This window comes from Muscardinus avellanarius, assembly GCF_963383645.1.
Source record: "Muscardinus avellanarius genome assembly, chromosome: 4".
Classification (NCBI taxonomy): domain Eukaryota; kingdom Metazoa; phylum Chordata; class Mammalia; order Rodentia; family Gliridae; genus Muscardinus; species Muscardinus avellanarius.
The window spans coordinates 154,180,492-154,206,138 of NC_137789.1; positions in this window are offsets into that span (position 1 = coordinate 154,180,492).

Below are 25,647 nucleotides of genomic sequence, written 5' to 3' on the forward strand. Positions count from 1 at the left end.
ACTTCTGCTTATTTAGTGGCTACCCTTAACATTTTAACATGTGTATCAATATTAACATGCCAATTTCTATTTCTTTGTCTTTTTTCTAAACTATGTGAAGGCATTAGAACATTGCATATCAACCAGCAGCCATAGTTAACATGTTGGTAATGCAATTTCGTCTACTCCTCATTACTACTGCTATTACTATTGTTATTACTACGCTTATTATTATGGTGATAGAATATTTTATACTGAGTCCCAGACACCATATCATTCTACCTAGAAATTCTGTGGGTAATAAGACTTTTCTCCCTTTAATAAAATTATTATGCCATTATCACAGTAAAGAAATTAAAAAAGGATAACAATATTCTCATACCTTTCTGTATATATTTACCCAGCTGTCTTAGAAATCTCTTTTACAGATGGTAGCCAAATCAGGTTCACATACCACAGTTGATATTCTCTTAAGCATATTCTATCTCCACACTTCATTTTTTTTTTTTTGGTGGTACTGGGGTTCCTGGAAGCCCTTCTACCTCCGGGCTACACTCCCAGACCTATTTTTTATACTTTTTTATTTGGAAACAGGGTCTCCTAAGCCAGCGTGCGCGGCTGGCTTCGAACCTGCGCGATCCTCTTGTCTCTGCCTCCCAAGCGCGGGGATTACAAGCGTGCGCCACCATGCCCGGCTCCACACTTCATTTAAAACGGCCATTTATATTTTGAAAAAAACAATGTGGGGGCCCCGGGCGGGGGTTGCACGGGGCACACCGGACCCCCGGAAAAACCGGGGCCCAGGTCGCGTGGGGCACGCCGGACCCCTGGAAAAACCAGGGCCTGGGTCGCAAGGCCCTGGGCCCTGGGCGGGGGTCGCGCGGGGCACGCTCTGTCCCCAGAAAAAACGGGGCCTGCCAGGTTACTGGAGATGCAGACAAAACTTATCCAACTGAACTGGAACTTTTGGAAAAATTCCCCGCGAAGGAGTACTATTTCTTCTCTACATCCTTAAGAATCCTGGATGTCACCTGTAAGGAGAGAGTTTAGCGGAGACCTAGGAGGAAGGTGGTGTTGGAAATGGTCGCCGTGATGGCGGTGGAGACTTGTATTCGGGAGAGGCAGAAATCTGATCCTACCAATCTTATCTTCTGGAGAAATTACCCCAAACGTCGAATATTACCATCACGCATGGTTAGGAACACTGGACAACATGCAGAGTAGAAAAAGAGCTTGGGAAAGATTTGAAATGGTGGAGGCAGTGGCAATGGCAGCGGCCAACACTCAGGGGAGTCAGAGATCTGGTGCATTACACCTGGAACTTTTGAAGAAATAACCCCGGAGGCAGAATGCTACCAACACGCACCCTCAGAAACATGGGACAACCTGCTGGGTGAAGAGGGTGCTCAGGTTGGAGCCTGCCGAGGGGTGAGGCCAGTGTCTGGGACAGCGAGGCCAGGATCTGAGCCTGACAAGGGGTTAGGCCAGTGCCGGGGCCAGCGACGCAGGGATCAGAGCCTGCTGTGAGGCAAGGCCGGTGCTGGGGCCTCTAAGGCCTGGATTGGAGCCTACAGAGGGGTAAGGCTGGTGCCGGGGCCAGTGAGGCCAGGATTGGAGTCTGCCATGAGGCAAGGCCACTACTGAGGCCTCCGAAGCCGGGACTGGAGCCTGCTGATGGGTTAGGCTGGTGCCAGGGACCAGTGAGGCTGGGATTGTCACCTGCCGTGAGGCAAGGCTGGTGCTGGGGCCTCCGAGGCCGGGATTGGAGCCTGCTGAGGGGTTAGGCTGGTGCCAGGGTCAGCAATGCTGGGATTGGAGCCTGCCATGAGGCAAGGCCGGTGCTGGGGCCTCTGAGGCCAGGATCGGAGCCTGCTGATGGGTTAGGCTGGTGCCAGGGACAGCGAGGCTGGGATCGAAGCTTGCCGTGAGGCAAGGCCGGTGCTGGGGCCTCTGAGGCTGGGATCGGAGCCTGCTGAGGGGATAGGCCGGTGCCGGGGCCAGTGTGGCTGGGATCAGAGCCTGCTGTGAGGCAAGGCCGGTTCTGGGGCCTACGAGGCCAGGATCGAGCTTGCTGAGGGATTAGGTCGGTGCCGGGGCCAGCGAGGTTGGGATCGGAGCCTGCCATGAGGCAAGATCGCTACTGAGGCCTCTGAGGCCAGGATTGGAGCCTGCCAAGGGGTTAGGCTGGTGCCGGGGCTAGCAAGGCTGGGATTGGAGCCTGCCGTGAGGCAAGGCCGGTGCTGGGGCCAGCGAGGCTGGGATTGGAGACTGCCGTGAGGCAAGGCCAGTGCTGGGGCCTCCGAGGCCTGGATTGGAGCCTGCCGATGGTTTAGGCTGGTGCCAGGATAGCGAGGCCGGGATTGGAGCCTGCCGAGGGGTTAGGTCTGTGCCAGGGCCAGCGAGGTTGGGATCAGAGCCTGCCGTGAGGCAAGACTGCTACTGAGGCCTCCGAGGCTGGGATGGAGCCTGCCAAGGGGTTAGGCCGGGGCCAGGGCCAGCGAGGCCGGGATCAGAACCTGCCGAGGGGTTTGGCCAGTGCCAGGGAGAGCAAGGTCGGGATCAGAGCCTACCATGAGGCAAGGCCGCTACTGAGGCCTCTGAGGCTGGGATTGGAGCCTGCCAAGGAGTTAGGCTGGTGCCGGGGCCAATGAGGCTGGGATCAGAGCCTGCCATGAGGCAAGGCCAGTGCTGGGGCCTCCGAGGCTTGGATTGGAGCCTGCCGAGGGGTAAGGCTGGTGCTGGGGCCTCTGAGGCTGGGATCGGAGCCTGCCAAGGGGTTAGGCCAGTGCCAGGGATAGCAAGGTCAGGATCAGAGCCTACCATGAGGCAAGGCCAGTGCTGGGGCCTCTGAGGCTGGGATCGGAGCCTGCCAAGGGGTTAGGCCAGTGCCAGGGATAGCAAGGTCAGGATCAGAGCCTACCATGAGGCAAGGCCAGTGCTGGGGCCTCTGAGGCTGGGATCGGAGCCTGCCAAGGGGTTAGGCCGGTGCCGGGGCCAACGAGGCTGGGATCAGAGCCTGCCATGAAGCAAGGTCAGTGCTGGGGCCTCTGAGGCTTGGATTGGAGCCTGCCGAGGGGTAAGGCTGGTGCTAGGGCCTCTGAGGCTGGGATCAGAGCCAGCCAAGGGGTTAGGCTGGTGCGGGGGCCAGCAAGGCCAGAATCGGGGCCTCCCATAAGACAAAGCTGGTGCTGCAGCCAGCGAGGTCGGGATCAGAGTCCTCCAGTTGGGCCATCAAGGGTGGGCTCGGAACTTGCAATACAGCATGCACAGAGAAATATCACAGAAAATAAAAACCAGAAGCTTCCCCTAATTAGCAAAAGCTAGGAGGAAAGGGGTAACAGGAGGAGGTCAAGTTATAGAAAGGGCCCTATAGCGAAGCAATTAAGGTGACCAATCAGAGGGGATGGGATGGGGGAGGATGGAACCTCTTTAAAACTCAGGTGCTAAAACTTTGGAGATGTGGCTAGGTAGTGATTGTACCATATCAGGAGCACAGAAATGTCTGGATCTCATTTTTACAAATTGACTAGGGTCCAGGTGATTTCAGCTGAATGCCTCATTATAAAGCAAAAACTTCAACTTAATATATATATTTTTTAAATGTGGAAGCTGGGCGTGGTGGCGCATGCTTGTAATCCCAGCATTTGAGAGGCTGAGACAGGAGGATCAGGGTTCATGGAGAGCCTCAGCTACTTAGTGAGGTCCTTTGCAACTCAGTGAGACCCTGTTTCAAAATAAAGAATAAAAAATAGGTCAGGGGTGTAGCTCAGAGGTAGAATGCCCCTGAGTTCCATCCCCAGATTCGCAAAAAAAAAAAAAATTGGAAAATATGCTTATGTTTTTGTTACATACACATAAAGGTAAATAATAAAATTACCATTTTAAACTTTTCTAAGTGTATATAGTTTCGTGGTGTTAAGTTTATTCACATTATAGTGCAACAACCGCCATCATCCATCTCCAGAACTTTCTCATCCTCCCTGCCAGGGTTCTAGTTTGTTCTCTGTAAAATTCAGGGGTTGCCAGTGTGACAGTATTGAGGGGTAATGGGGCTTTTAAGAGGTAATTTGGTCTTGAGGGCTCTGCCCCATGAGTGGGATTAAAGCCCTTATAAAAGGGGTTTTGCACAAGGAGGCTTGCTTGCCCTTCTATTTCCACCACAGGAGGACCCAACATGCCTCCCTTCTGCAACACACAGCAACAAGACCCCATTTTGGAAGTGGAGAGCAGCCGTCACCACACAGCTGAACCTCCTGGTGTCTTGATGTTGGGCTTCCCGGCTTCTCTCAGGCATTTTGTTATAGCAATGCACACAGACAATCCCCAATGGACACTATGCCTATTGAACAACAACTCCCCACTCCCCTGTGCTCCCGGCCTCTGGCAACCACCATGCCACTTTCTTTCTCTATGAATTGGACTGCTCCTGTACCTCATCTGTGTGAAATCATACAGAACCGGTCCTGGAATCGTGACTGGCCTATTTCACTTAGCATGATGCCTTCAAGGTTTATTCACACGGCTGCTCATGAGAGGACTTTACTTTTTAAGGTGAAATGACATTCATTATATGTATGTGCCAAGTTTTGTTAACTGATTGATGGTCATTTGCGTTTCTTCTACCTTTTGGTTGTAAATAGTGTGGCTATAGTACAATCAACAATTAACATATTGTTGCAATCAACATGAGTGTTCTCACCTGACCTTTATCATTCATTGGCAATACTTGCCTAGATCCATTATTTCATCACGAGTTACAAAATAATGCTTTTCTAATATTTTATCTATATTTACAATTTTCCAGGTAGTGAGTTGATGTTACTTATGTTGTACAAAGGTAACCCAAGAGATGTTTTTATGTGTTTTATCAACTTTTTAAAAGTGATTCTCACATTGATTCCTGTATCTTTTCATATAGCACCAGTAAATTTTTATCACTACGTTGTTTTCTAGCATGAAAAGATATCCTAGATTAATGTTGTGCATTTTTTTTTTTGGTGGTACTGGGGTTCCTGGAAGCCCTTCTACCTCCGGGCTACACTCCCAGACCTATTTTTTACATTTTCATTTTGGAAACAGGGTCTCCTAAACCAGCGCGCGCGGCTGGCTTCGAACCTGCGCGATCCTCCTGTTTCTGCCTCCCAAGCGCGGGGATTACAAGCGTGCGCCACCACGCCCGGCATGTTGTGCATTTTTTAACCCATCTCTGAAATCATCCATTTTCTTCTGAGACCTGGCTCCTTTGGGACATTGTTTTAGTCAGCTTTTTTGTTACTGTGACCACAAAACCTAACAAGCACAACTTAGAGGAAGAAAGATTTATTTGGCCCAGGGTTTCAAAACTTTACTCCATAGTGGTTGGCTCCAAGGGACAAATCTCAGTGGCCCAGCATGGTGAAGGGACACCGCTCTACACTGGCAACCGGAAGTGGAGACAGGAAGTGGCCGGGACAGACACTCCCAGGGACCCACGTCCTCCGGCTATGACCCAGTCCTGAACCTTCTTGCACTGGGGACATGAGCTTTTTAGGGGACATTCAAAACCCCAATCAAAATAGACATGGTATGTATGTATGTATGTATGTATGTATGTATGTATGTATTGTGGTACTGGGGTGGAACCCAGGGGCTTTTCTACCTCTGGGATATACTCCTAGACCTATTTTTTTAAATATTTTATTTAGAAACAGGGTCTCACTAAGTTGCTGAGAGCCTCACTAAGTAGCTGAGATTGGCTTTGAACCTGTGTGATTCTCCTGTCTCAGCCTCCCAAGCACAGAGATTACAAGCGTGCGCCACTATGCCTGGCTCAGACATGGTATTTAGAGACTACAACATGGGCATATGGTGTGCCCATTATCAGTGGACGGACATGGTCCAATAGGCTTTTTAGTAAAGAAAGTTGAGATGTATAATTTTTGACAAAGAGAAATAATAACAAAGTCATCCTTCTATTTTCAATGTAAACTTAGAATCAGTATTTTTGCTTATTTGATTCAACATGGTATCTCTTCTATGATGAACAGCTTGATTCTACTAGATTATTCTAGTGACTGTAAAGTAAAAATATCAATGTTTACATGATAAATAAGTTACTGAACACAGTTTAAGAGTCCTTTTCAGGCCCCTTTGTCCTTAGACTATACCTGCTGGGGATATACAGACATAACACTGTGTACTGAAGGCAATTTGAAGCAGCTGACTTTAAATTGCTTTGTGTGTCTGTACCACCAATTTGACATATGGTTATGTCCATTTGTTTCAGTATATTTTCAAATTTTAGAATTTTTTAAAAATTATTTTTTTAACCATGAGGAAAATGTCTATGTTTCTAAACTAAATCTACAGAAATCTTGTTTTTCTCTTTTCCCCTTCTATTTTTTTGTTTCTTCCCTCTTCTTATATATAATAACTTTAATTTGGTTTTTGGTTTATCTTTCAATTACTTCTTTTTGGAAGTATAAGCGCATGCACACGTCTACACACACACACACACACACACACACACACACACTCATTATTATACCTTTTCTTGGATAGAAGACATCATGCTTTTTGAAATGCATGGTACGGCATTGCGATATTATCCTAAGTGCTGGAATTTGTTGTCCCACTTTGCTATTATAATCAATACTGAAGCCAAGTGTGGTGGGACACGCTTATAGTCTCAGTACTTGAGAGGATTGCAGGTTTGAGGACAGCCTCAGCAAGTACTGAGACTTTCATCAACCTAGTGAGACTCTGTTTCAAAATAAAAATAAATAGGTCTAGGGGTATAGTTCAGAGGTAGAGCTCCTAGGTTCAATCCCCAGTAACTAACACACACACACACAAACACTGAAATCAATACCTTGTGAGTGCATGGCTCTGCATTTTTGCCAGATCTTTGTGATAGATTCTTAGCTATGGGATTGCCAGGTTCAGGGCTTCAGGGGATATGAGTTTGCTTGATGGGGCTGATTTTGCTCCACAGGGGTCGTCCCACTTTCACCCTGCCCAGCAGTGCACGGGCCTCCCTGTTTTTCCACGGTGGGCGGCAGCGGCAGCAGCAGCAGCAGCAGCGTATTTTGTACCACTTTATCTCCAACGACAGTCACAACATGAATTGTTTTGTCTTTAGGTTCTGTACCATGTGGATTATGTAAGTCTGAGCCCCTCGCTTCTGAGTGCTTGGGGTTTTGACTGCTTAGGGGGTGGGGGGTCTTTTTCCCTCCACCCCCCTGAGCCTCATCAGATGACTTCTTTGCTACTTCCTGGGGCTAAAATATTCCAGCCACACTTTGGTCTAGGGGACAGCCATTGGGGGCTCCTCTGTTAAGCTGCCTTAGTGGGGGATTCCTTTTTGATGTGGGACAAGGCCTAGACTCTGTCCTCATCTGGGAATTCTGCCCTTGGGTCTGAGCTGTGGAGGCTGTGTGCACATGGGATACCCTTTTGAACAAACTTTGTCCCTGTTTGCCATCCCGGTTTTGAGTGCCTTCTTTAATTGTGGCATCTGGAGATTTTCTTTCTGTATAGTTCATCTGTATGTTGTATTTTTTGTGGGGAGGTTACATTTTATCCGTCATTTCTGTGTATAACAAGTAGGAGGGAGTTCTTCAGAATCTTAAGCCTCCTTGTTGCTGGAAGAAGTGTGATCCAGATTCACAATGCTTATATCAAAAGGGAGAAATAGAAGGGGGATGGGGATTGGTTATTTGCTATGCAAAAGTTTCCTTTGCGGAAGTTCTCCTGGAGTGTGGAAATGAACATTTCATCTTTATCCAAAATTGAGTTTGTAAGTATTATCCAAATGAGGTATTTCTGTTTTGGAAGGGCTGTCTCTGTCCTGGAGGTGGGGTGTCCAGGGTTCTGGGCATACAGGTTTCTGCAGTGTAGGCCTGAAGTCCATTATTAAATTATCTTTTTGGCCTCATTTCAAGCCTCCAACACCCAAAACACCACAAAACAAACTGTATGAGATAGGCTGCAGGGAAGAATGGATCACAAAGAGAACAGAACCCAGGATTATCCCTAACGGGATAATTAGGACAATCCTTTCGTCAATACTGTTCAATTCCCTTTCACATTTCTCGTTGTCCTTTTAACAATGTCATCAGTGCCCTCTGATAATTTCTAAGACCTAGAGTTGACCTTTCCCCCCTCAAAGGGGTGGGCCTTTGTTTTTCTCTTCTAAGATGGCAGATATTTCTAAATGTGGGTTTCTGTTGGCTGTGGGTTTGTGCCAGAAATCCCTTTAGACTGGCATCGGCCCAAATGGTGCAGAATGGGATATGACGCTGAGGTTTGCTCAGGTTCAAATAAATGATCCTTGCATGCTGATGACCGGCGGCTTGCTCAGGACTCTGTGTATAAAGAGAGCGCTGGCTTTGCTGTTATTTGGGCTGCTATGGCAAGTAACAGTGCCTGCCCTGTTAGGCGTGGAACTCTTAAACCTAGCTTTTGAGGTAGGGTTCTTGGAAATATTCTCTAGCTTGGGGAACTTGTAATTAGTCTTTCTTTGATTTATTCTATTTTTTAATAACATCTCAAATGAACAGGCCAAGATGGAAAGTCTTAAGCTTTCTAAATGGAGGCCTGTCTCCTTGCTTGCTTCCTTTTCGTCCTCTTCCCCTTGCTCCCTCTCTCCCTTTATTCCTTTCTTTCCTACTTTCTTGTGGCACTGGGGGTTGAACCAGGGGCATCCTACCTCCCAGCTACACCCCCAGCCCTTTTTATTTTGTTGTTTTGAAACAGGGTCTCGCTAGACTGCTCAGAGTCTCACTCTGTTGTTGAGGCTGTCTTTGAACCTGCGATCCTCCTGTCTCAACCTCCTACATGTTGGGATCAAAGGTGTTTGCTGTGACATCTGGATTACTCTCCTGCTTTAAGTCCTTTGGAGCACCTCGTCCCAGCCTGCCCGGGCCTCTCCCCGGGGCTAATGGCCGTCTCCTCCCCCTCTCCTGCCACCCCACGTGGCAGCTCGACTCTCCGCTCCTGCTCTCTCAGTCCTCAGAGCTTTGCAGCTCCTCTCTGAGCCCGTGAGCCCCTTCTTCTAAGAGACCACACAATTAGCTCTTGACATGCGGGGACGCATGGGGACCAAGGACAGACCAACGACCGCTGTGCTAGGACTCCTGGTCTGCTGGTCTTGAACTCTACCCTGTGATGACTCCGGGACTTTATCTTCCATTTGTATGGACTTGCTGAGCTTTGCTGAGCTTTTCCAGCTTGGTCTGACCTTCTGCTGGGATTGGATTTTTCTTCCCCTCTTTTTTATGATCATTAAGTTCATGTGTAAACTTGATTGGGTACTGGTTGCCCAGATATCTGGCAAAACATTAATCTCTGGGTGTGTCTGTGAGGGTCTTTCTGGATAAGATTAGCATTTGAGTTGGGCTCAGCGAACCAGATGGCCCCCCCCCCACTGTAGGTTAGCCTCTTCTAATCCATTGAGAGCATGACTATAACACAAGGTAGAGAAACGGAGAACTTGGCTCTTCTGCCCGATGGTAGAGAAACACTGTCTTCTTTTCTCCTCAGGTGGGGGTTCATACCATCCACTTCCTGGCTCTCAGGCCTTTGGACCCAGACTGAACTACACCACTGGCTTTCCTGGGTCTCTAATTTGCAAGTGGTAGATTATGGGACCTCTGGAATGAGTCCCTTTCTATTTATTCTGTCGGTTCTGTTCATCCGGATAAGCCTGACAGTAACCCTGCCCAGCAAATGCCTGCCCACCTCTCAGGACTCGCTGCTCTGGCTCCCGGAGCAAGCTTTCCATCGCTCCATCTCTTAGTGTTGGCCATGCTCAATGATAGACGTTTTCCAAATTCCGCCTGGCGTACACATCTGAGGGATAATTTTGTCTGATAAAAGGAGATTGATGACAACAAGAATGAGTAAAAATAAATTCAGACAGTGTTTTATTTTTAATTTTTAACATATTTTAATTGGTGCCTTATAGTTTCACATCATAGGGACACACATGTACACAGTACTTGGTGAGTCCCCCATCCCGGCTCCCTCCCCGCTCCTTCCCCCTCCTTGTAGATGATATTGAGATTGGCACTGATAGTTCACATGGGTACATAACATCTGTAGATGTGTTTCCTTTGCTGATCTTCCTGTCGAGCCTCTCCTAGGCACACTCAATTACTCCACTGGAGTTTCTCCTCTATGACCTAAAGCCCCTCTCGTATCCCGGTTACTCCCTACCTTCCATAAATGAAAGAAGACATAGAACCCTTCACTTTCTGTGACTGGCAAATCTTGCTTAACACAATGTTCTCCAGGTCCAACAGGGTTTTTTTTTTTTTTTTTTGGTGGTGGTACTGAGGTTCCTGGGAGCCCTTCTCTCTCTGGGCTACACTCCCAGACCTATTTTTATATTTTTAAATTTGGAAACAGGGTCTCTTAAGTCAGCACGGCTGGCTTGGAACCAGCGCGATCCTCCTGTCTCCGCCTCCCAAGCGCGGGGATTACAGGCATGTGCCACCATGCCGGCCCCAACAGCGTATTCTAATTGGGTGTCTCTTGCCTGCTGGGAGTTGGGCCAGAGAATCTCACAGGGCCCCATCTGGCCGTGTGAGGACAGGAGTGAGCTTTCTCCCTGGTGTCAGCCCCTTTCTGGCCTGCCATAGCTCTGCCATGAAGGCTGGGCTAGTTTCCTAAAGTATCAGACAGCAGAGACTGGAACCGCACAGTACTCCAGAAGGAGCACTGTTCCTATCAGAGAAGCTGCCGAGTCTGTTGAATGAATCATCACTGCACTCGTCCATTATCACGATGGAAAAAAATAATTGGGGGAAGCTCTGGGAAGGATTCTGGTATCTGTGTGAACACAGTGGGCAATGTAAGGTCACCAGCCTAAGGGAAGAGGGGAGCTGAGCTCTGTGTGCAGAATAGATAACACAGTCTGGGACAAGAGAGGGATGAAGTCAAGTCTTGGGCTTTGCTGCAATGTGACCTGCCCATCTCTCTGTTGGTCCATTTCTCTCAGTCCATCTGCCCACTCAACCACTTACTCATATAACCAATCATCTATCTGTCTTTCCATCAACTCATCAGTCTACTGTCCATCCATGTAAAAGCCACCTGTCTACTATTCATCCCTCTATCAGTTCATCCATTCATCCATTCATCCATCATCCATCCATCCATCCATCTTTACTGAACATCGACAATATGCCAGGAATTAGAAAACTAAATATTACGACAACTCTGTCTTGACCTCTGTGGAACATGGTGTGTAATGAGAAGAATGTCATACAATTACTTTATAATATAATGAGATGATTTCAGAGGTGTACCCTCTTCCAAGCTGTGAGGGAGAGAACTTATATTTGCCTGAGTTAGAAAGGCTTCCCAGAGGATGTGGTGTTTGGGCCTGGGAGAAGATGAGGCATTCATTGCCTTGGGCCTCAAGTTCTCCCTTACCTGGGTACAGTGGGCCTGGGGCCAAATGACATCGCCTAAATAGATATTCCTGTCACTTCATGAGTGGCAGATGCAGATTTTGTACTGGGCTCCAGCAAGCTGTATGGAAGGCTAGTGAGAAGACAACTAGTTACACAGTAGGCTGGTCGTGGGGCACTTGGCTTCCAAGAGGCACCCAGAGCCTGAGAACTGACCATTGCTCACAGTCAAGGCTAGAAGGGCTGTCCAGGGCCCAGGGCCCATGATCTACAGTGACAGGAACCCCAAGAATTTTAATAGCCTCTATTCAGAATGATTAAAACCTTAATACAATTTAACTATTTTGATGTTAAGTCTTTTGGGTTAAGTTATTGTATTCTGACCACTCATTGTTCCCTGCAAGCTCAGGGTGGCTAACCTACCTCTACCTTAATGGGAAGGAAAGTTGACTGTATTTAAATGAAATTCCCTCCACAGTAATTTCCTTCAATGAAACACCAAGTAGGCGTCAGGATTGGATTTCTAAATTGGGCAGCTGCAGATGAGAGCTCCTGGGCTGGGCATGGTTCTTATTAATCCAGGGTCTCCAGAAGGAGCCATGTGAAAAGTTCAGACCCTACGTGACAGGTGTTTATGGTCCGCAATTGCATTAAACAGGCTCTTAAATGCAGGTTAAAGGCCTCCGTGAAATATAGAATATACCTTAAAATGTGGCTGAAATTTTTGCCATTCCAGACTTTTGCATTACTTACCTAAAGAATTAGTAGCGCTTTCGGTTAATCAGCTGTCAGTGTAAATTGCGGTCGAGCGGCAACATGCTTATAAATACCAGTAAGTACGGTTTGCTCCGGCCTCTTGCCTTTTTTTCCCCCCTCCCTTCCCTTTTCTTCCCCTGGGCCTTCCGGAGGCCTTCGGCTGATGGAGAGCTTTTAATTTCACATTTTGGCCCCCACCGCAGGTGATAAACAAAGGTTTCTGTGCTACTCCGGCTGGGGTCAGTTATCCGGCCTCCCGTCAATCCCACTCCCGTAATTACACACAAAAGGTGCCTGAGATCCGCAGCTAATTTGCGGCCTCTGTTTAGCCGAATTTAATAGCAGGTATTACTGCTGCCGCGGTAATTAAGGACCTTTGTCAATAAGACGGAATGGATGGCCACACTTGGTTGTAATCAGTGGGCTCTCGAGAGCCAGAGGAGTGAAAAAGGAGAGAAGCAATCCATTTTGTGAATAACACCGCCCTCCTCAGCCTCCCTCCCTCCTGGACCGGGCAATGGAATAGTAATTCCCCAGGCAATGAAATACAGGAATAAAAGTACTTACCCTCCAGCCGGTGATTTTTTTTTTGACTTTTTATTTACTCTACTGAGCTTTCTCATTTGCTCCAGGCTGCAGTTGATGAAGTATTGTTTAAACAGTACGGAGCAAAATGGATGGGGGAGGTGGGGAGAGGAGGAGGAATTTTAACCGGGTGGCGAGGAGGGAGGCGCCCTCCTTTAAGGTGGACAGGCCGTGCGTTCGGCTTATCAATTATTTCTCCTGGATACAAAAAAAAAAAAAAAAAAAAGACAAAACCAAGTGGCTTCATGAAGAGGTGGAGGATGTCATTTTGCGCGTCTCAGAACATAGTCATTCAGCTCTAAATGGGTCGCCTGGAACAAGCGAGAGTGAACTTGGGGGCGCTGTCACCCGCCCCCCCCTCCCTAATGCAAGGATGAATGGCGTGGGGAGGGGGTGCCAGTGAGGGAGGGGCCGGGGCTGGCGGCCACAATTCAAAGACACCGTCAAGGTGTGTGCCCCTCTCGGTAATTGGAGAGGAAGCTGCCTTCCCTCGCCGATCCCAGCCTTTTTACCGGTTTTAACAAGCATGATGCTTTTAATAGTGGCGTTGAGTACCATCTCTTTATACGTCTCTCCCCTTTTAAAGCCGCTTTAACTAGACTCTTTCTGTCACTAATGTCTGAAAAACTTCTACCTTTAATCATTCCCGGATGAGGCAGCAAACAAGCGGCCCTTTTCCTTTGCAATTATGTGCTGGGTAGTCGCTGTCTGGCAGGGAAGGAACGGGGTGCCGGAGCGGGAAGGGGGCGGGGAGCTGCCAGCATGCGGACTGTGGATCTGCTGCCAGGCCCAGGCCAAGCCAGGGACTCTCCTCGGGCCTCTTGGTAGGGCAGGAAAGGGGGCCAAATTTAAATGCCCACACCTAACCTGCATGAAGGAAGACAACATGCCACTTGACCAGTGTGAACAATGCACCTGGGTTTGGCTAATAATAATAAATAATAATAATAGCAATAATAAAATGGTTGAGTTGGATTTGTGGCTATTTTACAATCCAATCCCCCTGCCCAGTACCATCTGTTTCCCATGTAGGGGGCAACCCCAACCGGAGCCCATGGGTGGGGTTCTCCTGCAGATGGGCCGAGGGCTTCACAAGCCCGGCTGGGCGGGCTGGCTCCAAATGCAGGTGCAGAAACACAGCTGCATTCCTTGGGCTCCAGTGTGCCCCTGGCTTCTGGGTCTCTCCAAGGGGTGGCGGAGCGAGGCTGGAACTTTGGGACCTTTGGGAGGGAGGGCGCCTGGCTCTAAGGGACTCGAGACCCCAGGAAGGGAGGAATTGGGCAGGAAGGCCAGAAGTCATCACTCTGTCCCTATTTCCTCATCCACCCCACTCTTTGTTCTGAAAATGCTTCTTTCTGGAAATTTTTGTCACGGCAAAGTTGGGCAGGTGTTCTGGAGGTGCAGTCCTTCCTAGAGGGTGGCCAGGAGAGGAGGGAAGAGGCTTTCTCTGAGGCCCCTCTTGAAGGCATCAGAAAGCATTCCTTCTTCTTCTTCTCAAAAATTCCTTTGGGCGCACGTCCCAATCCAGGGGCAACCGAGTCAGGCTAGATAAAATTATTTTTGTTATATTTATTTCTTACCTTTTTTTTTTTTTAGTACTGTGCATTGAACCAAAGGGCATTCTTCCTCTGAACTCCACTCTCAGCTGTATTTTATTTTATTTTTAAATTTGGAAACAGGGTCTCACTAAGCTGCAGAGGGCTTCACTATGTTGCTGAGGTTGGCCATGAACCTGCAATCCTCCCCTCTCAGGCTCCCAAGTACTGAAATTGTAAGTGTGTGCCACCACGCTTGCCTTATTTCTTTTCTTTATCCATTTATTATCTGTAGAATAGATAACAGGTGAAACAGCCCTGCCTTCTTGGCAGGGCTTGCTAGGTAGGGTCCCTGAGGCAGCCCCTTTGTATTTGACAATGTTTTTTCTCTGATATCTAAAAATTTCCTGGATTCCTCTTATCTAGAGGATGGGGTTGCCATTACTGCAGATTCTGGGTCGGAAGACAGTAGACCACGTGGTGGATTTCTATTGGTGGTTGGCTTGGGAACCTGCCAGAATGCTCACAACCCCAAAACGATTGCTTGGGAAAGCTTTGGTTTGCACAAAAGACTGGGACAGAGGAGGGTAGAGGCTGCTGGGCAGAGCTGAAGGAAACACTTTCCCCAGCTCAGAGGCCTGAGGAGGAACACTGCAGCCCACCATGACTGGGCTCTTGTCTCTGGAACCTGTGTATGTTTTGGGCTTATGAATAAGAAGGGTCTTTCCAGATGAAATTGAATCAAGGGTCTTGAGAGGAGGTTATCCAGTGGGCTCCAAATGCAGATACAAGTGTTTTTCTTTATAAGAGGGAAGTGGGAAGGAGACTTGGCCCAGTGGGGGAGAGGAGGCTGAGGAAGGGGAGGCAGAGATTGGAGGGTTGCACCACAGAATCTAGTAGAGGCAAGGGATGGATTCTCCGAGGGGATCTCAACCCCGGTGACACCCTGACTGTGGTCCAATGACAATGATTTTAGCCCTCCATCCTTCAGAACTGGGAGAGGATGCTCCTAGTCTTGAAAATCACCCACTTATGGAAATTTATTACAGCACCCACTGGCCACCTGCACAGATGCCATGTGAAAGGTCCTGTTTCCATAAACAGGGCAAATGAGAGCCGGAGGAGAGGGAGAGAAGGCTCTAAAGGCTGGGCCTCCGGGCCAGGAGGGGCGAGGCGGGCCAGGCTCCTGGGTGCAGCAGCTGTTCTGATTTCTGTGGAATTTTGCAGTGGCATTGCTCTGAGCTTTACCTGGGTGCATTGTCCTTGAGGAACAGGGCCTCAGGAGCAGGTGGGTTATTGAGGAGACCATGGCGACTCTGCTCTAAAGTAGAGGCTCAGCACAGGGCAGGACGGAAGCTGTCGGCTGAAGGTCTCAGGTCCCTTAGCTGGCGCACCTGGACCGGCAGGAGTGACTCCCCTTCACCCCACTGAATGTAAGAAACTTATTAACAGAACACAACAAAAATATCTGACAGCCTCCTGGAGGGCAAATTTTAATGCAGAAATGAGTATATTTTCCCATATCATAGAAAGAAATTTTTCTCAAAGGTTGTTTGGTACTATTTTTATATATCATGTTCTTTTACACTATAGCCTTAGTACTGTGGAATCAGTGTTTCTGGTTAAGGGGTATACCATTTCTAGTGTGGCCATTGTCAACCCTCCTTTTGTCATCTCTGGATAGTGACTCTAGTTCACAGCACAGTAGAATTTAGAGTTCAGAAATAGGATGTATTTCTCTTTTTTCTGTAATACTGGGGATGGACTCAGGGGGATTCTACTTCTGAGTTACACCCCCAGCCCTATTTTTTTTTTTAGTATTTATTTATTTATTTATTTTTGCGGGTCTGGGGATGGAACTCAGGGACATTTGACCTCCAAGCTATACCCCCTGCCCTATTTTTATTCTTTATTTTGAAACCGGATCTCACTGAGTTGCAAAGGGCCTCACTAAGTAGCTGAGGCTGTCCAAGAACCCATATCCTCCTGTCTCAGCCTCCTGAATGCTGGGATTACAAGTGGGCGCCACAACACCCAGCTTTTACTCTTTATTTTGAAGCGGGGTCTCACTGACTTGCAAAGGGCAAGTTGTGAACCCAGATCCTCCTGTCTCAACCTCCCAAATGCTGGGATTACAAGCATGCACCACCCCGTATTTCTTGATCAATGCTTTTCTTAATATTTATGGGGTGCTCAATTTCTGTTGTAGAGATGAAAATAGAGGCTTAGAGATGACACCTTGCCCAAGTCCCCTGTGGTGGTGATGCTGGGCTCTGAACACAGCCATTTGACTTTAGAGTTCCACTCTTCCCTCCCAAGCTTTTGGCAGCCAAGGGAGGGGACCACATCTGGTGCAGTGGGACTTTACTGGGAGCCTCACTGCACCCCTGTAGGTACACCTTTCCCTAAGCCCCTGTTCCAGCCCAGCCTGTCCCTGTCCTGGGTCTGTGCAGAGCACCCAACACGTAGGCTCTGGGGCAGTGTTGAAGCATGGGGCTGCTGAGAACTCCAGAGGCCTCGGAGCATTGGTGCTGAGGGGGATCTTTCAAAAGGCATCCTTAGGAATAAGCAGAAACCATTTGATGTAAATGGTTCACGGACAGCATGGGCAGGAGGCACCTTCTCTCAACACCTATAAAGAGAGGTGTCGTTTATTTGATCTAGAAGCACAGCAATTAAAGGCAGTGCCCACCAAGTGGAATTTTTGGTTGTAGTAGTTGTGTCAAAATCCGTAGCAGACCTGAGTCTTCGTTTCAGAGTGGAGAGACGCTGTGCGTGACATCCGGGCTTGACATCATAGCACAGCCCATCCCCCACCCTGCAGGTGCTCTCCCACACCTGCCCAGGCTTGCGAGGGGCCAGCTGCCCTGCAGGCCAGAGAAGTCGACCTGGAGAGCATGCTTTTGTTTGGCCTCTGCTTGGAACACTGGAGGGGGCAGGGCAAGTGTTTGAACCACAGATGCCAGGCAGGTAAGGCAGTAGGTCTGGTGACCAGGGCTGTACAGCAGGGAGATGGCCTGTCAGCCAGCCAGGTGAGTGAGTGCTGGCTGTGTGACCCAAAGCAAGTGTCCTGCCGGCTCTGCGGTGCAGTTTCTACATCAGAAAACAATCTACCCACTTTACAGGGTGGCTGGGAAGAGTAGCTGGGGTCCAGCTCGCATGGCGTCTGCCACGGGGGCGCCGCTGCAAAGGCTGCTGCTTTCAGCATCTTTGTGGAAAGAGCGGTGCTCTCGGAACAGCCCGCTTCCCGTCACTCCACAAGGACCTTGCTGAGCTCAGTGTCCTCTTCTGCGAACTGCGGAGAGAATGGGCCCATCCCACAGGAGCATTTGGAAGATGACTCTGCAGGAAGCACGGGCCTCGTGTAACTTCTCAACAGAGTGGCTTCCTTCCTTCCTCTATGCCTTTCAGTACTGAGGAATCCTGCTACTTTAGCAGGCTCTTTGTTGTCTCCATTTAAGCTTGAAGCTGCGTCTGCAGCACAGTTCTGGTTGTAGAGAGACACACCAGACTCTGACCTTGTCCCCAAGAAACACCCCTCAGAGTGTTGCCACCTAAAATAAGGGATGCCCAGTTAAATTTGAATACATATATCCAACAGATAATTTAAATTTTTTTTTTTTTGGTGGTACTGGGGGTGGAACCCAGGGGCTTTCTACCTCCGGGCTATACTCCCAGACCTATTTTATACTTTATTTGGAAACAGGGTCTCACTAAGTAGCTGAGGCTGGCTTCGAACCTGTGCGATTCTCCTGTCTCAGCCTCCCAAGCACTGGGATTATAAGCTTGCGCCACCACATCCAGCTCAACAGTTAATTTTTTAGAATAAGTAGATCCCAAATGCTATCGAGGATATACTTATACTAAAAACCATTCACTGTCTATGTGAATTAAAATGTCACAGGCTATCCTGAATTTTTATTTGCTAAATCTGGCAAAACAGTAGCACTTCACCCTCCACGAAACCGCCAGACCTGGAGTCCCTGCCTGCCAGTTTGGAGAGCCACTCTGAATGAGATTGCTGGTACCACAGTCCGACCCTGTTCTATCCCTTGATTGATCCTGGGCCCCCGAGGAGGTCCTCCTTCCCCTGCTCAGCGCCTTGATTTTCTCTTCTGCTCCAGTTTCTCTCTGGTCCTTTCTGATTCTTTTCTTTGAAGACATCTGAGGAACCTGGTATTTTGGTGTCACGTAGACAAAATAACCTACCGAGTCGATTGCACCTTTCACTTTTCAAACACTTGTTTTGGTTTCGCGTAGACACAATCCAAGTGCCCCTGACCTGTTCTTTCAGCCCCGATTCTCAGCACTTGTAAGGAAAAGTCCCCTTGTAACACAGCCCGATTCCCTCGGCTGGGTCTCTACAGGGTATTTTGAAGCCCTTTTAATTTCCAATCCATTAAAAAAAATAAATCTTCAGAGGGCTTACTTTCTACACGCCAGCCAGCATGCTTTTGGCTCGACAGCTGTCAAACTGAAAAACATTCTATGAATTCTCCAAGTAATTTAAAAGTTGCTCGGACTGAAATATGGGGTGATGCCTGCTCAGCTGAAGGGTGCCATTTGTACCTGGTAATTCAATTCACTTGATTTTTTCCCCCAGGAATTACTTTCATAAAAAGGGGGGGGGCAGGAGTGCATTTTACTCCATTATGAAATGGGAGTTCAGATTTAACTTGTGACTCTGTTTCTAGCCAGTTCTACCTCTCGTCCCCCTCTGGGAATGGCCGTCTCTTAAGGCATTGCTTGTTCTTTTACAACTTTGGGATGTGAGTGAAAAGTCCATTTGGGGAGCTGTGTTCTGTGACATCTGCATATCTGTGATCCTTTTAGGATTCAGTCTCCCGCTCATCTCTGAGTTTCTTTAGAGACTGAAACACTCCACGACCACAGTGCTCTGCGGTCCTCTGAGAGCACAGCGAGGATCCAGAGCCTTGGGTTTTCCTACTAATTCTGCTAACACCTTGGAAAGGACGGGGCACCTTGCACAGGCATAAGGTTTCTGCTCCATCTTGAACTCCTCGTCCTGCTGCTCTTCTTCCCTCCCCTCCCTCCCTTTCTTGTCTCTCTCGTCTTTCTTCCTCCTCCTTTTTCTCTTCTTTTCCCACTGCACTTTTGAGTCTCAATAAAAGGGCTCGATGTCTGCCATTGGGAAACCTCGCTTCCATTTCTACCCTTAGAAAAATGGGGCAGGTTTCTTTTAACTAGTGCAAGTCTCTCCTCTCTAAAAGGTTTTTATTATTGAGTGCCTGGGGTGCTTAGTTTCTGATATTTATCTTGCAGCAAAGCAGGAACAAAAAAGTAGGGAGGCAGCCTTCTGCACCCCGAGTTCTGAGCAATCCCCCGGCGGTTAGATCGAAGGGGCGCGACATCTTCTTCATGGTGTCAACCTGGACTCGCTCGTTAATTTATGAGCCTCAACTGTCAAAATAGTTTGTGCAACAGACCCTAAAACTGGTGATGGGTCACATCAATCAACCGGGTTTTATAGCCCTGATTTTCCTCGCAGCAGGCCTGCCTGCTGTATACAGCACGTTAAAAGGAAAACCACTTACACAATGAAGGTGGCCCAAAATTAATGCATAGTACCACACCATTCATCCCTTCATCTGGAGGCTTCGGCATGCCTAACGCAGCCCTGCCTCCAGGGTCCTCAGGGTGGCAGCCAGAGCCTCAGGGGCCTGCTGGGAGGGATGTCCTCATCCCAGAACACCACATCGTTCCAAGTGAACCATTGCCCATGACCATGACAGGGGGTATCAAAATGGCACCTTCAGAGGTCACTACATGGACGGGCCTGTGGGACTGAAATTTGAACGGTGGCAAGGAGCTGGGCGTGGTGGTGCATGCCTGTAATCCCAGAATTTAGGAAGCGGAGGCAGGAGAAGTGCAGGTTTGAAGCCAGCCTGGGTAATTTTGTTTTATTTGGTGGTACTGGGGGTGGAACCCCGAGGCTTTCTACCTCCGGGCTATACTCCCAGACCTATTTTATATTTTTATTTGGAAACAGGGTCTCACTAAGTTGCTGAGCGCCTCACTCACTAAGTAGCTGAGGCTGGCTTCGAACCTGTGTGATCCTCCTGTCTCAGCCTCCCAAGCGTGGGGATTACAAGCGTGCGCCACCACGCCTGGCTCAGCCTGGGTAATTTAGCAAGACCTTGTTTCAAAATAAGAAATCGCTGGGCGAGGTAGTGCATGCTTGTAATCCCAGCATTAGGGAGACTGAGACCAGAGGATCGCGGTTTGTGGACAACCTCAGCTTCTTAGCGAGGCCCTTTGCAACTCAGTGAGACCCTGTTTCAGAAAAAATAAAAAGACTAAAAAATAAGGCTAGGGTGTAGCTTGGAGGTACAGTGCCCCTGGGTTCTATCCCCAGTACCGCAAAATAAATAAATAAATAAATAAATAAATAAATAAAAATTTAAAAAAAGGGCTGGGAGTGTAGCTTGGAGGTAGCATGCCCTGGGTTTAGTCCTCAGTACCAAAACAAAATAAAAATAAGAATAAAAAGGAAGGCGGGGCAGGCAGGGCTGGGCAGCACATTAACCCCCATAAGAGACATTCATAGTGTTTGATTAGAGAATCTCAGTAGGTAACTCATACAACCTGTTTGCAGATTAATAATTTGCTTTCAGATTCCAGCCTGCTTTCCTGAGTAAATTTGATAACACCGGGACTCCTTTACGTATATTTTTTGTGTTTCTCTGGATTCTTGGCCTAGGCTAAGGATTTGCTTATTATGTAGACTTTTTTTTTTTTTTTCTTTTGTTTTTCTGGTCAGAAAGTTCATTGTTGAAAACTTAGAAACTACAGAGAGGTGTGAAGAAGAGAAATCTCATCCCTTAATTTAAAGCCAACCTCTGCCATATTTGGTATATTTTCTGCTTTCTGTGCATTTCTGTGATTTACACTTGAGAAAATCTGTACAACTTTGTCTCCTACTTTTTTTTTTTATGTACTGAGGATTGAATTTAGGGGCATTCTACCTCTGAGCTATACTCCCAGCTCTTTTAATTTTGAAACCGGGTGTTGCTAAGTTGCTAATACTGGCCTTAAACCTATGATCCTCCTGTCTCAGCCTCCCAAAAACTAGGATTACAGGCATGTGCCACCATGCCTGTCTCTCTCCTGTTTTAAAATTAATTCTTTAAGCATTTGACTTTCTTATGGCTAAATCCCATTGTTGATATATGCCACTGTTTATTTAGTTATGCTGACAGGTTTTCTAAAACAGTCCCAAATTTAGTGAAATGGACACTTTCTAAGACTACCATGAAGCCCCAAATGTCTTTTGTCTGCAAGAGTATTAACTCTTTTGGGAGTGCCCTCTCCTGAAATCCCCTTTTTGTAGCCATGACCTCTTTCCTTCAAGACCCAGCCGAAGGGGCCAGTCCTGTGTGGATTCTGGATTCTCTCTCTCTGTGGAGCTCCACTTGTCTTTCTGTTGCTAAAAGGCGTTTAGCAGTCTCTCTGATTCCCCTTGGCTGGTCCTTTGAGGTCCCTACAGATCTGTGTCTGAGCTGCAGTTAGCCTCCTTGGTGGCCGCCCCCTGGGTTGCCCAAATCACTTGGACCCTCTAGTCTAGCCTGGGCCTGGCATGCTCACAGAGATACCAGTCATCTAGAGGTTCTGATGTCTAGGGGACTGAAGTTAAACAACTCTGACACCCTTCCCTAGCTCCCAGGCCTCTTCCTTGATTTCTGTACTGGGTGCGAGGACATTTCCCTCAAATGTCCCTGCTGTGGATAGCTGCTGCTGTCAGAGTTCATGGTGGCATTTGTACTGAAAACTCCTAATTTGATATTTCTCTGGTGGATTTAATGAGCATGAAAAAAGTGTCATTTAGAGCTAGTTTTCTCTTTGTGCTTTGAAAAATGAAATGCACGTAGTTATCTGTAAATGAGATAATTACCTCCCTACTTTGCTAAAGGCACCTACTAGTGATTTTTTTAAGCTTGTTTCACTTAATGAAAGCTTTACAAAATGGGGAGCCCAGAGCTGTTAATAGACTTGTTGTAATAGTCTCTGAGCAAGGGAAAATAAAACCAGTTGTTCCGAACCAGTCACAGAAATAGCTGGCAAAATGGCTGGAAGCTCAGGCATAAATTTAAGTCTTGGTTGCATTTAGAGCAAATGTAATAATAGCTGCAACCAATATTTTTAATATGACTGATCTTTCAACAATAATTACCTGGAACTTTTAATGCCTGCAATTAGAGAGCCGGCAATTCAGCGGGACAGCCCAGTGGTGAACCGCACGAAATTGGATACTTGCTGTAATTGGTAATTAATCACTTTTCATTACCAGGAAGGGATGTTGTAGTTATTCTGAATAGATACATCATGCTAATTACAGGCAAACACAAACGTACATATTTGAATTTAGGGCTTTTAGGAAAATAAGCAACCCCTGCCAATATTCTATGGCAGAGGGGAGATTAGCCCGCCCAATTAAACCATGAAGAAGAGGCCATGTGTATTTTGACAAGAACCCATCGGGGCAAGAGTCCCCTTTCCTAGGGGACTTGATCGCATTTCCATTCACGTCTGTGGGTAATTTAAATTCTTGTCCTTTATGCACATTTAGAAACGGTTCCAAATAAATATTTGCATGTGTGTGTGCGTCCCCTTGGTAAGCGCGCGTGATCACAGGGCACCGTCAACTGCCTCTTTGTGCGTGATTGGCGGGTCCTTATCTTCTGCCGGAGGCAAGTCTAGCCCAGTCGCGTCCCTCCTGGGATGTCCACGGCACCACAGCTATTTCTGTAGTCTTGGTTTCCTTCACAGGTGCCCGTCCTGTAAATGGGATCACAGACTCGAGATGCCATCTTTTCTCACATCTGCCTACAACCTTGTCCCACCCCTACCTCCCTGCCCTCGGGCCCTGCCACTTCCAAGGTCACCATCTCTCTTTGCACTCCCTTTGCTCAGTACAGGGGCCCCCCAACACCTCAAGTTTGCACCCTAGAAAGGTGCAACTTACGGAAGGAGGAAAATATGTCTGTGAGAATTAATGTGAAAAGTCCCAATCCATGCTAGGACCCTGGCCTCTCTCAGTACCACCTCCGTCCGCATCTATGATGTTCAATGTGCCTTTCAGAGACAATGATGGAAGACTCAGGGACCAGCCAGGCTGCCTCACCAAAGATATGGTCATAAAAGACTACCCCCGCCAGGTGCAGAAGCACACGCCTGCAATCTCAGCACTTGGGAGTTTCAGACAGGAGGATCTCGGGTTCAAGCTTAGTCTCAGCAACTTAGTGAGACTCTCAGTGACTCACTGAGACCCTGTTACGAACTAAAAGTAAATAGGGATGGGGTGTAGCTCGCTTGTAGAATGCCCCTGGGTTCAGTTCTCAGTACCACAAAAAGCAAAAAACCAAAAAAAAGTCAGTCCCTGAGGTGGAGGGACAGGGAGAGGGTGGGCTTACCCAAGCCACCCTAGTCTCCTTTTGTTTGTATCTGATAACCCAGATCCAGATGGAGGCCGGGCCGAGAATGAAAGATTTGTGGAGGGCCTCAGAGCCGCGGGCCTTCCCTCACACAGTAAAGCAGTGCAGATGGGCCACATGCCCGTTGTCGCCAGCTGCCTTCCAAGGTGGCTCTTAGTGGCACACTACAAGCAAATTAATATGCAGACAGAATTTTGAAAATCGACGCGGAATGACCAGCCGTTCGACGAAGCGTACGCTTTTCATTTCGCTTTCGCCTCAACAGGACCCAGATTACCAAATGGCGCTTCTTTAGCCAAATCCAACAGGACCCAGATTACCAAATGGCGCTTCTTTAGCCAAATCCAACAGGACCCAGATTACCAAATGGCGCTTCTTTAGCCAAATCCAACAGGACCCAGATTACCAAATGGCTCTTCCTTAGCCAAATCCAACAGGACCCAAGTTACCAAATGGCGCTTCTTTAGCCAAATCTCATTTGCTCCTTGTTCCCTTTTGCCAGAGACCCTTCGCCTGATAGCGCCATTTCGGCTGAGGCATCTTTCGCCTGCCTTTGTCGGAGCCGAGCAATGATGTGACAACATGTGGCCAGGGGATTGCTGTCCAATGTCAGCAGCAACATTCATGTCCGCTGAAATGGGCAGGAAGAGAAGGAATCACTTAGACTTTTCCTGGAGATGCTGTACCTCGCCACAAGGGATATTCCCAGACTGAATTGGTCTGAGATGTAAGGCGGCTTTTTAAAGTTCTCCTCCTCTGATTGTTGCTCCAGTCGGTTGTGTGGAGTTGCAAGAGGCCGAGGGGCCAAGTCGGCGATGGGAATGTCATTTGTCAGCTTCCGGCCCCTCTGCAGGAGCCCGTGGCTCCAGGGACAGGATGCGCTGAGACCCTTTACCATACAGAGCAAACTAGGGGCGCTGGGGAGGCAGAGATCTGGGGCCAGGCTGGGCCTACTCTGCGTCTTGCTCTCCTCGGGTGTGAAATGGGATGAACGGCACAAGCCGCAGGTGCGTTGCTGTGTCCCCGACTGAGGTATGGGTGTAGGGGTGAGAGGAGGACCTGTACCTCCAAGAGACGCTTGGTGCCTGTGGGCATTTTTTCCCTTTTAGTATAACTCCTTTAGCAGATGGTTGACTGATTAGAAGTCTTTCTACTGCATGAACAGCAGTGGAGTCAGAATGATTTTTAGAGAAAATTATTATTTATTAGAGAAACAGGTAGTCAAAGGGGCTGAGGAGGCAAGATATGCCTCTCCTACATGTCCTTCCACTAGCATCTTGCTTTTTTGAGAGTTTCAACCAAAATATTGTCAAAGTGATTAATCACAGGAGACAGCAAAGCAGTCAGTGGGTGAGTCAGGGAAAAACATCACGGTGATGACAGATGAATCGGGGAAGAAAGGTAAAGAAGGAAGTAGCCGGGGTCTTGCTTATTGGTCCTTGGAGATTTGCCTGGGTGCAGGAATCTCCACGTGGGTGGGTAGTGTGTGCCCTCCCGAGCTGAACCGAGGCAACCTCAAAGCTGATGATTAACAAAGCTTCAAAAAATGTCTTAAAGATTATCTAATTAAATCCCACAAAGAACAGATGTATGCCAGTTTTGAGAAAAATGAAGAAGGTTTGGGGAGGTGAATAAAGGCCCCAACTCCAGAGCTAGTGAAATCAGAACAGACATGGTGCCTTTACCCTTGCTCTGGGCCGGGGAGGCCTGCCGTGTCCTGAGGGATCATCAGGAGGGCACTGGACTTTCACATCACCCCATGGGGACAGCCACGGTCCCCTCAGGTTCCCTTCCCACCCTTTCCAGAAATAGCTAGCCAATGTGTCCGTGAGGAAACCCAGCTCCCCAGGGTCTCCCACAGGCCATCCCTACAGAAGCCCAAATGGCCCTTGTGATGAGGGTTTAACATCCCAGCTGTCCACAGTCATCATTCTCATGAGAGAG